Genomic DNA, 14,736 nt, shown 5'->3' on the forward strand with positions numbered 1-14,736 from the left:
ATTTATTTTGCCACGAGGAATGTAGGCGCAAACAAATGCTCTGCACACACATATTTAGATGGGCCTGCATTTGAAGTAGTTGGTTCAGCTATTAGTAATTGTCGCAAATGCACATGCAAAGCAGCCGCAGTATGCTTATTTCCAAACAAATGCTGGGTTATTTGAGAACGTTGATCTGCACTTACTGTTTTACCACACGGTTGGCAAAATAATACTTTTCCATCGGTAGTGAAAAAGCTTTTAAATTCCACTATGTATTGTTGAAGACGCGACCTTGTACTCGACTTCTCTTTTGGCATTATTTTACAGGTTACGACACATGCCTTTACGGTGAACCACTGTTTCAATAGAAAGAAGAGCATCAGACACTGAAGGAAATATTTCTTAGAAATCCATACAAAATCACACGACCACTGGAATGATATATGGACCTGAACAGCTAACCTTACTCTTAGGAGTGATGAAATCCCACTACCTAATGGTGGGGCAATATTCTTCCCAGTCTCCCTTGTCGTAACAGTATTACGTCACCTTATCTTTCCGTGATTGCCTTTCACTGATATTCTATAAACAAAATCCGAGCGGGCTGACTCATAAAAGCAAGTTGGAATGGCATCATGCAAGGAAACATCTTGTGCAGCAAATCAAATCACTGTCTAAATGTAACGACGTAGCCAGTGACCAGCAAGTTTTAGAACTTCTGGAGGGAAGTCTATAAATAGCCAAAACATTCAGATACATGATGTTAAATACACTGTTAAGAACAATACCATAGTCGTAAAATGTAAATATGAACATTATTTTATAACATAGAAGCATTTTAAATTTTATTGATTAACAAATATTGTCGATTTATGTGCTTATTATAGATTTTCTTAAAATATGTATTTATATTTAAAATATGTGAAAATATGTGTTTTTATGTGAAATAAGATTAAGTTTATACACTTGGGGATGGGCAGTAGGAATGATGAACTTTGTAACTTGCGTTGAAACTTTCGCAAAAAATATATGTAATTACATAAAAATCCGCTCCCCAGTAATTACATAGTAGATATATTCCTTTATTGTCAAGAACATCTGAGATAAACAATTACATAAAGGGACAATATTTTTTGAAAGACAGTACTGGTATTAAAAATGATCACGATTTTTCTCAAAAACGGATGATATGTAATGTGTAAATGTTCTAATCTAGCGCAAAATATAAAATAGTCTCTTACAGTAGGCAAGCAAAATTGCAGTTAATGTATTTTCAGTAAAATTTTAGAACAGTATTTATTTACTGGGGTACTCTTCATAGCAAAGCATTATGAAAGTTATGCCGAAAGTTTTCAGCAGCGCGTAAACCGTAATTCTGAGGACAGTGGGATTATTTTCATATGAAAGAGCGATGTTTTTCAACTTTGGAACATGCGCACGCAACCCCTTCTAGCGGTAGTTCCTCCACAGCGAGGGAAGAAAGCACAGGCAGTGCTGAGTCAGACACGGTGCAAGATGGATCTGTCGCACCGCGATTTTCGAGCAATGATTTTTTTATGATTATAAAAAGAAATTAAGTGCCGAATAATGTCATTCTTCTTTGCTACGCGTTTTTAGTGAGGCTGCCCCTCTAGAGCCACAGTTGGAAATTCGTTTTGCAAGATTTCAAGGGGTCAGCAGTCAATTGAAGATGAACCTCGTCCCGGTCGCCCAGCAACAGCTGTGACTCAAGTAAACATTGATGTTGTGAGGGAAATGATCAAAGCAGATCCACATCTTACATCTTGTGACATTGAAGGGACCTAAAAAATTGGGTCAAGAGCAGCGCAGACCATTGTTCACGATTATTTAGGCCTTACCAAGAGATGTGCCCGTTGGGTGCCACATTCCCTGACAGAAAGCCAAAAGGAGGAGAGAGTGGACTGGTGTCATTTCATGCTAAAAAATTCAATGGAGGGCAGTCCGAAGACTTAAAATTTCGTCACAGGTGATGAAACATGGATCTACCATTATGACGCTGAAATGAAGAGAGAGTCTTCTGTGTGGTGCTTTCGAGGGGACAAATCGCCCACAAAAGTTCGACGAAGTTGGAGCTCCGGAAAGAAGATGGTGGCAACTTTTTTTACGAAAATGGGGCATCTCACTTCTGTGACCTTGGACACATGTCGTACAGTCAATGCTGAATGGTATGTGAATGACTGTCTTCCCAAAGTCCTTGCCACTTGGAGGTCACAGCACCCAAAGTCCAAGAGTGGGCACCTTCTGCTGCATCACGACAATGCATCTGCACACAGGACTGCCAGAACAATGGACTTTTTGGAAAGGGAAAAAGTGTGAGTGTTACCTCATCCCCCCTATTCACCTGACCTGGCCCCATATGACTTCTTTCTGTTTCCTTAGACCAAGGAAAAAATACGTGGGCAGCAGTTTTCGTCAGATAAAGAGGCCATTGCAACGTACGAGAGTGCACTAAGTGACATCCTAAAAGAAGCTTGGACTGAAACATTTTCTAAATGGTTTCAGGGAATGGAAAAATGTATACATGCTAATGGAGAGTATTTTGAAAAGTTGTAATTGCTGTTTCGCAAATAACACTTTTTTCTCACACTCTGCTAAAAACTTTCGGCATAGCCTTCGTATTAACAGTATACACTTTTGAGCAATTGAATTAGAAATACCTGGATAGTAACATGTAATATCCACTTTCGACTGGATGATGGTGGTAATACAGAGTGACATAGACTCCATAACATACTAGAAGCTTTGGGGAGAAGTGCTGGTCAATAACCACTGCACAGCCTACCATTATTTATTTATAATACACAGAGATTGGTTGGAAGAGTCCAGAGCACGCACATTCTTCTCGACAGCAGCCTAGTTGTGTTCACTAGGATACAGGCCAGATGTCCCCTGAACTTAGGCAAACATCCTCCTGTCCATGGAGTTTTCATTGAATGATCTGGTCACAGTTCGGGAGCGATGGGCTGGTGCATTGTTCTGCTGTAGGTACAGGTCTCCTTCAGGATACTGGTGGTGAGCAAATAGGTGGACATGATCTGGCAGCTGGTTCCTGTATCATCCCATGTAAACATTTCCCATACAGGCATACCACCACCACTGGCCTGATCTCTAATCTTCTAGTAAGAGAACTTATTTGCTTGGCAATGCGTTTGTATCCTGCCATTGGCGTGTACAAACAGGTACCTTGACTCATCTGTCCAGGCGACCTTTTACCACACTTCAAGTGTCCAGTGGCACTGTTTTTTTGCCCATATCATTGTTTGTACCTTGTGATGTGCGATGAGCAGATGTACGTTAGTGGGACAACGCCTTCTGCACCCCCATTGCGAGGAGACAATTCTGGATGGTATGCTTGCTGACACTTCATTGTTGGTAGCATTGAATTCACATGCGATCTGATGCACTTCACAAGCGATCTGATGCACTACGGCCCGTGTATCCGCTCTTACCATCCGAGTTAGACAACAATGGGCCCTGTTGTCAACATTTTGCACCCCATGGCAGTTCACCCTGGTGATGGTAATTTTGCCTGAATCTACGTACTCAGGATACAAGTAACTTACAAGTACTTACAGGATACACTCGTGGCATGTATGATGTAGGAAGCCCTATGCCTGCACAGCTTCGGAGATCGAATGGCCCACACTTATGGCATCAAAAATGCTACGATTACATCCACTGAGATCTCGTATCTTACCCATCCAGTGCTCAACTGTTACTCACTTGGCCAGCACAAGGTCTGACAACATCGTAGTCAAGTTCCACATCACTGACTGTAGTATCATTGAGCCAAAACAGCAGTTCTCTGTAATTCAGTTGCTCATCAGTGTATTAATCCTGTCTCTGTAAAGCCTTTTTTTAAAGTTCATTTTCAGTTAATAAGGTAAACAGTTTTTTGAATGCATAAAATAATTCATTATTTATTCTGTTGACTTCAGTGTGATATTTGAGCTTGATTCTAGGAACACAACTTCAATTGACAGACATGAAGTTCTTTGATGGAGAAAAGCGTACTTCTTTATCTTGGTTTTAATGTTTGTCAAACTTGAAAATGCTTAATCACATAATAAGATGTAGAGAACTGGAGTAATATGTTTAAAGCTTTCTGTGAGATTGCAGGAAACTTCTTTTTTCTCACCAATGATGGCATCAAATCCATATGTCATATCATCAGCCAAGTTCATGTGCAGCATCCACTAGAGAAAGACAATAATGTTTATGACAGTTCTTAAAACATCTTGTGCAATTTTGCAGAACCTTGGTTGGGAATTGCTGTTCTAGGCTGTTGCACTTCAGAATGAAAATTGAATGGCTTTCGCATGATATCTTTGGAATAAATGTCAGTTGGAAGATGACCATCTGCAATTCAGGATAACCATCGCTGCCAGGAATATGATAGTCACATACCACAACTCGCTAAGAGTCTTCTTTTGCCATTTTGTATAAATTGTGACTGGAAGACATTGAGCCATTTACCATATTCAAACTGCATATTTCCTTTGGAGGCTGGACTGTGATTATCTCCTAGTCATATTGCAGTCATGTTCAATGAGCCGTACACAGTTACAGGTCATTCCCAATGGTGATCCGTCTCAGCTCTTCATGTAGTTTGTTACTCTCTGTTATATGTAACAACTCCAAAGTATATACAGTATATGATTTAAATGAAAGAATTGCTGGTTTTGGAAAACTGGAGGACTTCAGTAAAAATGAGAAATGAAATACGTACCCATAACCAGTAGGCAGTAATGTTCGATCTTTGAATATTAAAAGCTTAGCGTGAAATCGTGAAAAATTGTATATATATACCCCGTTATGGCACTCCACATCACATACGAGTGTTAAGCTGTTAGCCCCAGTTAAGAATTGCTGGTAAATCTAAAACACTGAACGCAAGTTGAACATTGAAGCTTCAAATTTACTTCACCAAACGAAAACGAAAAATAATTCATGCAGTAAAGGGTTAAAATTCTTTTTTTTTTTTTTTTTTTTTACAATCATTGCTTTTTCTAGCCTTGAATTTTTTCAAAAACCATTAACAAACATGTGATTTTTGGAAGGTAGCACATTCAAATATGGCTGTCTTGAATGTGTTAATGCCCCCATCCAATGGATAAATCAACATCATCATCATGTGCCCTGGCTCCATATGAACAAGATGAAGAGATTTGGAATTGAACCCAGGCTAATGGCACATAGTCCGTGATTAGAAATTGTAATTGGACTTGAATCAGCTAACCGCAGCTGACATCAGACCTTAGCAACTTGACACCATAACGAACATGGCCACTAGGAAGATTCTTCTTAATTCTAATCATAGGAGAAAAAGGAAGAGGTTTGACCCTTCAAAGAATGAAGGGTCATGGAAAATTTGAACATGAGAACCGTTTATGTTGGAAGAGATCAAGAGTTATGTAAAGGAGACTGAGAGGGAAGATGAAAGCAAGCAGACTGCAGTGAGTAGGAAATAGATGCAATGGCAGGCTTGGACATGTGCTCCCATGGCTGTCATTCCACACTCCCAAGTTGAGACCTCTGGAGGGAAGGGGAAGAAAAGTAGACATATTGTGAAACAAGATATTTTTGATGAATACTCGTATCAAAAATTATTATTGTGTAGAGAGAAGCTAGGTGCCTGAAAGAGGGAAATTTGATCTTATTTCATACTCCATAATGTGAACCCTTTCTCATTCAGGTTCCGAGTCATATAATTTATTTTAGACTACGGAAACTATATATCTTTCTTTCCCCATTACGTTTCCCCACAACCTTATGGGGTTACAGGTGTGATCTGCACTTTGTGGAGAAAACCTAGGAATTATTTTAAAAAATCAATTTGAACAAGCCTTGTTTTTTGTCTTATCAGTTAATTCTTTCCTTTATTTTCTTTAATTATTAACAAAATTATTTTGGAAATACGCACAAAATGTTGTTCGGCGTGGCTAACTGATTTGTATAGCACTACAGCATGTAGTGGATACTTTGCATGTGCTGTGAGGAAGGGTAACAGGAGGTCAGGGGCACTGAGGTATGATTCATCCACTTGCCGCTTGCATTCGTCAGTCTATCAGTCTCTTTAGTGTCTGTTAGTTTCTGAGTATAGTTAAATACTAAATGATTTTTAATTGTATTATCACATTGTATTTCTATTTAATTATAATACATGTGTAATATTGTTCCTTTGGTGAAAGTTGTATTGTATAACATTGAATCAAAATCTCAAAAAAACTATTAATACCGCACTTCAGTTGGTAAACTGTGAACTTTTACCACTGTCAAAATTCACTCAGAGATCAATTAAAAACTTACCATTTGCAGCCTTTTTTTTTTCTTTTTCAGTTTTGATGTTTATAGCCCCCCACCCCACCCACTATATCCCACATCACGGGTACGTTTTGTTGTCAGTACATATTTTTGCCCCCCCCCTCCCACTTCTAATTCCTAATCACTGCTACTGATCTACATTGCACATGTGGACTTCGTCAGGTTTTATGGTTGGATGCAATTCTTAATGCCAACATAAGTGGACAGTTGTATTTAAACTATTACAGTATGAGTTTCTGTGGTGGTTGGTAGAGCACTGTGTAGTGTGTAATCAAGACAAACGCAAACACTCAGTTCCCAATCCAGATGTGGTTAGAATTCCCTGCCCAGCCGAGAGTCAGCTCCATGACCCTCTGAAACAAAGGCTGCTACACTGAGCATGCACACAAATTGTCGGACAGTGTGGAAACTACTCTCTCTCTCTCTCTCACCATCATTTAGTGTTCTGCCTAGCAGCAAGTTTCCACTTGATTGTCTTCCACCTTCCTCTTCATTCCTTCATAGCCTCCTTCTGTTCTGCTTATATCGTCTAACGTCCGGTACCATCATACGCTGACTCTCTTTCCCAGTACCAATACCTCCACTAGCATACATACCCTTCTTAAGTTCTGTCCTATCTGGTTCCTTTTTCTATTCTTCATGACCTTAGTATGCTTCTTTTGTCTCCAAGACTCTTCAACACTTCTTCATTCCTCACTAGTATTGGTCCCATCGATACTTTTCCATATATTTTTTTTTCCTCATCCATATCTCAAATACTTCGATTCTTCCCTCATCACTTCTTATTGTCGAGGTTTCTGTCCAATATAAAGCAACACTCCACACCAAGCACTTTGCCAGTCCTTTATTCACGTTACCACAAAGCAGTCACTCCTTCCTGTTAAATGCATCTCTAGTCATCAATATCCTGATTCTGATTTCTTGTCTTCCTAGTTTTTATTCAACATGGTGATGGGATAAGCTTTCCGTATTCTCCTCCTCCACCTTGACCTGCCAATGATATCATTCTCTGAGAGATTGCATTGCTGCATGTCCTTGGAAATTACATCCATTCACCTCATGTTAGGTCTACCTCTGGACCTTCCCCCCAAGCACAGACAGGCTTAGTGTCATATTCCCAATGTAATCAGAGGGTTTTCTTTACACATGCCTAAACTAGTGCAGTCTATTTTCTTACAAGTCATCGGTGTTAACATGTACACCAAGACTGCCTCACACATTCTTCTTGCATATTCTACTGCTCCTTGTAACACTGCATATCCATCTCAGCATCTATATTACAGTCATCTTGATGGCTCTGTGGCATGGCCCAGGTCTTGCTGCCATAGGTCAAGACTGGTCTTGTATACCGGTCCTTCCATCTTGATAGGCATTCTTTTGCTGAAAACAACAACAACTACTACTACTACTACTACTACTACTACTACTACTACTACTACTACTACTACTACTACTACTACTATTCTTTTGTTTGTTTCATTGCAAAACAAATACGGTGAATAATCAGTAAATCAGGTAACCACTGATCTGCATTTAGGGCAATTGCCCATGTGGCAGATGATTCCCTATCTTTTATTTACCTGTCTTTTCTTAAATAATTGCGAAGAATTTGGAAATTTATTAAACATTTCCCTCATAAATTATTCCAATCCCTAACTCCTCTTCCTATATTTACCCCAAATTGTCCTCTTTAATTCCAACTTTATCTTCATATTGTGATCTTTCCTACTTCTAAAAACAGCACTCATTCGACTACTGTCATTCCATGCCATCTCTCCACTGACAGCTTGAAACATACCACTCACTCAAGCAGCTCGTCTCTTTTCTCCCAAGTCTTCCCAGCCCAAACTTGGCAACATTTTTGGAATTGAATAGGTTGACTAATAAAATTTTAATAATCTTAAATTGATGTACATTTTCAATACGGACCAAATATGAAGTTTGTAACATGTAATGCTACTACTTTGTCAGAAATCGCACAGAACTAATAGAGCTGCTTTTGTTTGGACTCTTTCCAGTTCTCAAATCAACTAATCCTGGTGAGGGTCCCATACACTGAAACCATACCCTAGTTGGGGTCTTAGCAGAGACTTATATGACCTCTCCTTTACATCCTTACTACAACCCCTAAATACCCTCATAACCATGTGCAAAGATCTGCACCCTTTATTTACAACCCCCATTTATGTACTTACAATTATCCCCATAAAGAACTTTCACCTCATCAATGCAGTAATAAAAAATGAACAGGCCTTCTCGTATTAGTGAAATTCACAACCTGACTTTTAACCCAGTTTATCATCATACCTTTGCCTGCTGTCCATCTCACAAGACAAAGGTGAGAGATTAATTTTCATTAACCAATATTGCATATTTATATGTACTAGTATTGTTCATAACTTGTATTTTTACTCTCTTCTAACTGATGTTGGCTACCACCATTTTTCATTATCTTCTGATCTGTTTTAAATATCCCCATGACCTTTGTGCCATTTTCCTGCTGCACCACATTCCATGCCATATTATACATGATCTGTAGCATTTCTGATGTTTCATAAGCAGTTATGTCTAATTTATGGCAAAATCTTGATGCATTGTTCAAACCAAGACTTTTTTTTTTGTCCAGCTCGAACTCTGTTCCCTGGCCTGTGTAAACTACCTCAGTAGACCAATGCCTTGCTGACAATACAGTATAGATAGCTATGGTCTAATATTGGGTACAGTGTATAACATTCCAGTATACTGTCAATGCCCAAAATTGACAGATACAATTTTGTGATAAATACACTTAAAATGTTAAAATTTGCTATATCTGACAATGGACTCTTGTTTCATTTTAAATGAACATTTTAGAAATTCCTTCCAAGTTTAGGTGGAAATATTACCTTCTTGATTCCAATCCTTGGATTTCAGTGCTGACATCAGTGGTCCTAGCATTTGTTAGTCTTTAGTTCCCAAGGCAGAGAGTTTGATTCTAGCTGAGGTTAGTGGAATTTGAGGGTGTTTAAAATATGTCAACTATATGTCATTGGTTTACAGCATATTAAAGAACTCTTTTGGGGGGAGGGAATTATTGTTATTGTTATTATTATTATTATTTAATAATAATATTATTGGCTTTATGTCCCACTAACTACTTTTACAGTTTTCAGGGATGCTGAGTTGCCGTAATTTAGTCTCGCAGAAGTTCTTTTATGTGCCATTAAATATATAGACACGAGGCTGACATATTTGAGGATCTTCAAATACCATCGGACTGAGCCAGGATCGAACATGCCAAATTAGGGTCAGAAGGCCAGTGCCTCAACCGCCTGAGCCACTCAGCCTAAGTACATTTTCATTAATCTAGTCAATAAGTGAAAATACTATGGCATGAAGGAGTGGTAGGCCTATCTGATTATTCTGATAGAATGCCTTAGTATAGGTGTTGCAGAGTCCATAATGAAAGCTTTCGACAATTCAAACTACTTCCAGAAGTTTTCAAGGAAATGTGGAATGGTCCCTCTGGCATCAGTTATCAAACTAATGTTGTAATAATTCTCGATGGTATTTCTCTTTACAAAAGTCTATCATTGGCTCATATATGAGTTACTTCTCTGAATCTACTATGTCAGGTTGGCTCTTGTGGGTCTCTAACTTCAGGAAAGGATCTGTCCCCAGGACCAGTTTGGTTTACTGTAAAGGATAATATATGAATCTGCCTATCAGAGTCCTCACAGAAGAGACCATGAATGTCTCAAAAGATAGCCTATCCATTTTCCTTAAAAGCATTAACAGCTATTAACCTGACTCTGATGATGAGAGTTATGTAGAAATTCTCCATGGGGCAGGTTCCCAGGACATTAGCTAGAGTATAAAAATAAACATTATTGGCCCTCTTAGCAAATGTTAGCATGTTGGGGATGCTCTATTTATGTAAATATGTTGCCTTCTTAAACTTGAACTCTGTGATTGGTGTGTATTACATGAATGTAGTTATTGCACTTTGTGCACAATCACTCTCAGTTAATTAGTTAGCTTTAGACCTCTGTATATTGCTGAATAACTACTATTAACCTCATGCTTTCAAACAGTTATTCTTTGATACTATGAAATGAAACCTGACACTGCCTCTGATTGACAGACATTAATATTAAACATTAGATTATGCAAATTATTGTATTTATTAATTGTAGAACATTATATTAATCATGTTTAATAAAATATTTCAAAACTATACTGTTATGCATGTGTTTCAGGAGTATTGCTTTCTCCCAATTTGTGTTCACTGCAACAACTTAATTTTTCTCTGTTTAATGTAGCTGCAATTTTCAAACAGTCTGATGAATAAATTAAGTCAGTTGTTACAATTTTACAAATAAACATATCTATTACTATACTGTATTTTAGTTATTTAGTTCTAACATTCCCTTGAATTCTCCACAGATTATTGCACAAGGAAATATGGGTGAGGACAGGAGAGGGACTGTCCCACTGCATTTTCTTTATATTACCCAGCGCAAGTCTGGGTGAAATGGATGATATGTTAGGTAGTCAATTCATTTTAAAATGCTAGTAGCCGACGATAACTGAAGTGATAGGTGGATGGCATTGCAGTTAGCAGTTTTTATGTCAATAAATAAATACCGGTACATAAGTAAATAAAATGAAATAAAAATCGATTAACTGATTTTTATCTTACAGTTGTCATGTTATTGTTATTCTTTATGGCAAATTAACTTATCTGGCTAGTTCCCTAGCAACGTGGATGGCTAATGATATAGTGATGGTGATTATTGTTTTAAGAGGAAGTATAACTAGGTAACCATCCTCTATATAACACGAATCAGAGAGAAAAAATGGAAGGGATCTAACACGTCAAAAAATGATTGCTTTCAGCCAAAGAAAGACAAATGCCACAAAGGGCATGAAAATGAAAGAGCAGGAAAGAACAGGAATCGACCAAGGGAGGTCAGATAGGATAGATGAAAGTGAGAAGCCTGGCGTAAGTAAGTGGAAGCATTGTCAGGGCTCAGCTGAGGGCCTTGTGGTCACCAATCAATGCTCCCAAGTTCAGAGCACCTGGTGCCCCTATTAGTCGCCTCTTACGACAGGCAGAGGATGTTATTCTACCGCCCCCACCCATGCAGGTGGAACTAATTATATAGCCCAAGCCTATGTTTCAATACATTTGGTAATTTTAAACACTTCATACACTATGTAACTTTTGCCCAAATTGTCCTAAGTCTATCACAATGGTAGTTACATTAGCTGGAAGATTCTCTATTCATTGATACATCATGGGCCAAAATTTACATTCAGAAGTCGATATGAAGCAAATTAAGAAATTTGCACATTTTTGACCGGTGCAAATTGCCCTTAAAGGTCAAAGGGGAACTGGCTCAGGCAACAGAGAAAAACAGAATGATAGCCCCAGTTCCATGGACAGAACACTTGCAGATTCTAACAAACACAGAGACTGATACATACAGACAAACTCCTCATCTCAAACTGAACCACTTGAGCTCATCTGGTCTGGCTTAAATAGGGAAGCCAGTATCACTAGATACTTCTTGAAAGGAGAAGTCTCTAGAGTCTTCTTGATTCTGAATGATCTGGGTTCATCTTCTAGTTCTTTCTCCTACCACCAGAAGGCCTCCAGTGGGATGACGGAGTGGTAGTGGACAGGGCTGGCCTTTCACGCCTGGCCTGTTCCTGACTGGTTGCTATGCGGTGAGTGAGTAGGGGGCGAATTTGATGATGTCATTCACAGCCATGGCCAGGCCTACTTACTCCTCCCAAGGCCTTACAGTAAAACGGTTGACACTGGCTGTTGACCTCTCCTTAATTTTGTGCGTATTTCTGCTAATTTTGTTAATTAAAGAAAATAAAGGAAAGAATTAGCTGATAAGACAATAGCGCTTGCACAAATTGCTTTATTTAACAATTCTTAAATTCCTAGTTTCAACTGGCTAAACTGGAATTGTAATGTTTTCTCCACAAAGATCATGAACACATTGAATCGGCTAACTATGAACCAAAGATATCAGTGTGTTGCTTTGATCTAAAGGCACTTCTTTCCCTGCTGCATGGGGAAGGTATATTTTATGCTAGGTACATGAGGATATTGGCATGTTACAATCTCACAGTGTATGATGTTCCCAACAATCATGGTTATTGCATATTTTGGCCTGAGAGCAGCATCAAACAAGGCTCAAATGAGACTGGTACATGCCCAGGGCCATATTTAGGCATGGAACTTATGGGCCCCAGACCAGGGAGGCAATTTTATTGGGCAGCAAAAATGAAACAGTCCAATAGTTTGAAAACGAGTTTTCAGAATGCGTGCACTTTCGTAGTAATCAAAAGCAAAAGCTGCAGACACGAATAACAGAATTTATGTTCTGCTTGTATGAAAGCTGTCAGTAATAATATTATATACCACTACAATGTTGAAACACAGCCCTCTTAGTTCTGCGTATGGGTATCAAGATGACTTTGGCCTGCAACTAGTTCAAGCTGGCGGGGAATCAATGCCACCTAGAGACAACTGCAGTGTTCAGTGAATCGAGAAGGCTGCTAATTTCCCATAATACCAAGAGTTCAGGAGAAGTCTGTGAAAGTAAAAGTCATTTTTATTCATTTTATGAGAGTTTTATTAAATGTTTTGATGCGGGTGTGTAATGGTCTAGTATAACTTGGAAACAGTCCTCTAAACACATGGGTAAATAGTGAAAGCTTGATTAGTAGGTTGTGGTACCTTATTATTATTATTATTATTATTATTATTATTATTATTATTATTATTATTATTATTATTACTTGTGAGGTGTGGCTATATATGCTGGTATTTCGATTTATGAAATTCTTTATATCTATTATTATCATCTACATAGTTATGTACGGACTTTATTTGGTATAAATCATGGTCGTATCATTTGTTATTTGTGTGTTGTATGATCTGTCTTGTGTAGCAGAACATATGAGGTGGTTGTTTGTTGTTTGAGTCATCAGTCCATAAACTGGATTGATGCATCCTACATCTGCTCTAATCTGCCTGTCATATTCATACCTTGGTCTACCCCTACCGTTCTTACCGCCTACACTTCCTTCAAAAACCAACTATACAAGTCCTGGGTGTCTTAAGATGTGTCCAATCGTTCTATCTCTTCTTCTTGTATTGAATAGGTGGACACAGTAAATTTTATTCTTGAAAGAATTTTACTTATACTTATAAATTTAGCCAAATTGATCTCCTCTCACCGATTCGATTCAGTATCTCTTCACCCATGATTCGATCTATCCATCTCACCTTCAGCATTCTTCTGTAACACCACATTTCAAAAGCTTTTATTCTCTTTCTTTCCGAGCGAGTTATCATCCAGGTTTCACTTCCATACAATGCCACGCTCCAGATGAAAGTCTTCTGAAACATCTTTCTAATTCCTATATCAATGTTTGAAGTGAGCAAATTTCTTTTCTTAAGAAAGCTCTTCTTGCTTGTACTAGTCTGCATTTTATGTCCTCGTTACTTCTGCCATTGTTAGTTATTTTACTACCCAAGTAACAATATTCATCTACTTCCTTTAAGACTTCATTTCCTGATCTAATATTTCCTGCATCACCTGCCTTTGTTCGACTGCACTCCATTACTTTTGTTTTGGACTTATTTATTTTCATCTTGTACTCCTTACCCAAGACTACATCCAAACCGTTCAGCAGCTTCTCGAAATTTTCTGCATACTCAGATAAAATAACAATATCATCGGCAAATCTCAAGATCTTGATTTCCTCTCTTTGGATTGTGATTCCCTTTCCAAATTCCTCTTGGATTTCCTTTACTGCTGTTCTATGCAAACATTGAAAAGGAAGGGGTACAAACTGTAGCCTTGCCTCACTCCTTTCAGGATTGCTTTTTTTTTTTTCAGAGCCCTTGATTCTTATTTCTACACACTGATTTTTATACAGATTGTAGATAATTCTTCATTCTCGGTATCGAATCCCAATCACCTTCAGAATCTTAAATAGCTTGGTCCAATCAACATTATCGAATGCCTTTTCTAAATCTACGAACCCCGTATGTGGGCTTGTCCTTCTAAATCGATCCTCTAGGATCAGACGTAAAGTCAGGATTGCTTCACATGTTCCTGCATTTTTTCTGAAGCCAAATTGATCTTCTCCCAACTCAGCTTCAATTTGTCTTTCCATTCTTCTGTAAATAATACGGTTAAAATTTTGCAGGTATGAGATACTAAACTAATGGAGCGGTAGTTTTCACACTTGTCAGCACCAGCTTTCTTGGGAATAGGTATAACAACATTCTGCCAAAAATCGGATGGCACTTCTGTCTCATACATCTTATACTCTAAATGGAATAACCTTGCCATGCTGGTTTCTCCTAAGGCAGTCAGTAATTCAGAGGGAATGTTA

The sequence above is a fragment of the Anabrus simplex genome, chromosome 4 (assembly GCF_040414725.1).
Source record: "Anabrus simplex isolate iqAnaSimp1 chromosome 4, ASM4041472v1, whole genome shotgun sequence".
Classification (NCBI taxonomy): domain Eukaryota; kingdom Metazoa; phylum Arthropoda; class Insecta; order Orthoptera; family Tettigoniidae; genus Anabrus; species Anabrus simplex.